The sequence below is a fragment of the Danio aesculapii genome, chromosome 19, assembly GCF_903798145.1.
Source record: "Danio aesculapii chromosome 19, fDanAes4.1, whole genome shotgun sequence".
NCBI lineage: Eukaryota > Metazoa > Chordata > Actinopteri > Cypriniformes > Danionidae > Danio > Danio aesculapii.
Window position 1 is genome coordinate 1,065,197 of NC_079453.1, and position 2,563 is coordinate 1,067,759.

The window sequence follows — 2,563 nt, forward strand, 5'->3', positions numbered from 1 at the left end:
CACACACTGGCAGCAGCATCAGCCGTCCCATCCAGCAGAAGCAATTATCTGTGCTCTCTGGATAACAATGGCTGAGGAACATCTGTGTGCGGGGCCTTACGAGGACCCACACAGGGCCGTCCGGGAGCGCCTGTTTAAATTAAACACAGGACGGCCCCCAGCTGAAGGAGGGCCCGGACCCCCCCCCCCCCCCCCCCAACGCGCACACACAGACGCGGGGACAAATGTGGGAGCAGTTGTGTGTTCTGGACGGGTTTCTGGCGTTTGGAGACGGACTGAGAGCGTTTAGCGGAGCCCAGCCGAGAGTGCAGCCAGCGCACATGTGACGCCCCCGCTGAGGGTCTGTGGAGAACAGCCTGCAGGACACACACACACACACACACACACATTACGTTTAGCATAGACAGACACACACACATACGCACACACACAGACATTACATTATACATAGATGGACTGATAGACACACACACACACACAAACACACACACACATTGAACATAGACGGATAGATCAATGCACACACATACACACACACACACACACACACACACACACACACACACATTAAACATAGACAGACAGATCAACGCACACACACACACACACACATTAAACATAGACAGACAGATCAACACACACACACACACACACACACATTAAACATAGACAGACAGATCAACACACACACACACACACACATTACATTAAACATAGACAGACAAATCAATGGACACACACACACATATGCGCACACACACACACACACACACACACACACACACACACACACACACACATTAAACATAGACGGATAGATCAACGTGCACACACACACACACACACACACATTAAATTAAACATAGACGGATAGATCAACACACACACACACACACACACACACACACACACACACACAGACACACACATTAAATATAGACGGATAGATCAACACACACACACACACACACACATTACATTAAACATAGACAGACAAATCAATGCACACACACACACATATGCGCACACACACACACACACACACACACACACACACACATTAAACATAGACTGATAGATCAACGTGCACATACACACACAAACACACACTCACACACACACACACACTCAAACAGAAACACACACACACAACACTAAACATAGACAGATAGATCAACGTGCACACACACACACACACACACACACACAAACACACACATTACATTAAACATAGACGGATAGATCAACGTACACACACACACTCAAACAGAAACACACACACACAACCCTAAACATATACAGATAGATCAACGTGCACACACACACACACACACACACACACAAACACACACATTACATTAAACATAGACGGATAGATCAACGTGCACACACACACACACACACATTACATTAAACATAGACAGATAGATCAGCGCAAACACACACACACTCACATTAAACATAGACGGATAGATCAACGCGCACACACACACACACACACACTCAAACAGAAACACACACACACAACCCTAAACATAGACAGACAAATCAGCTCATACACACACACACACACACACTATTTACATTTCAAGTGTAATTGTGTGTATGTTTATATATCCGTAACTATAGAGCCTGGTGTGTGTGTGTGTGTTCAGTGATCTGTCCTTCAGACTTTATTCACAGCTGATGATTGCATAATTACAACAACAAAAGATCAAACAAAGAAGCACCATTTGTTCCCAATAAACACACAACATTAGACGCGTACAAGAGACGCAGACAGGCCAGAAACCTGACGTGTGTGTGTGTGTGTGTGTGGTCAGCTGATCCATCTCTGCCAGATCTCCAATCAGCGTCAGCTCGCATTCCATGACTAATTTTGGAGATTTTTTAATAATTATAACGATTACAGAGGCGTTTCTGTCGATCTTGCGGAGCGCCTGTGTGTGTGTGTGTGTGTGTGTGTGTGTTTTCTGTTGTGGCATTGTGTGAAGTCTTACTCACTCTGTTTAATTGGCTCTCACAAAAGAAGAAAAGTCTGCATTTGATCAAATTATCCTCGTTCGCACTGAAGCTTGTTAGAAATCCCTTAAAGAAACTCGCCTCCAACTGCACAAGCTGTTGAGCTGAGGTGTGAGAGAGAGAGAGAGAGAGAGAGAGAGAGAGACTGTACACTTCTATTCAAACTCAACCCAGGACATGCAGTGGTTGAAGAGGACGCTGAACGTTAGAGTGTGTGTGTGTGTGTGTGTGTGTGTGTGTGTGTGTGTGTGTGAGAGAGAGAGAGAGAGAGAGACTGTACACTTCTATTCAAACTCAACCCAGGACATGCAGTGGTTGAAGAGGACGCTGAACTTCAGAGTGTGTGTGTGTGTGTGTGTGTGTGTGTGTGTGTGTGTGTGTGTGTGTGTGAGAGAGAGAGAGAGAGAGACTGTACACTTCTATTCAAACTCAACCCAGGACATGCAGTGGTTGAAGAGGACGCTGAACTTCAGAGTGTGTGTGTGCGTGTGTGTGTGAGAGAGATACACTTCTATTCCAACTCAACTCAGGACACTCAGTG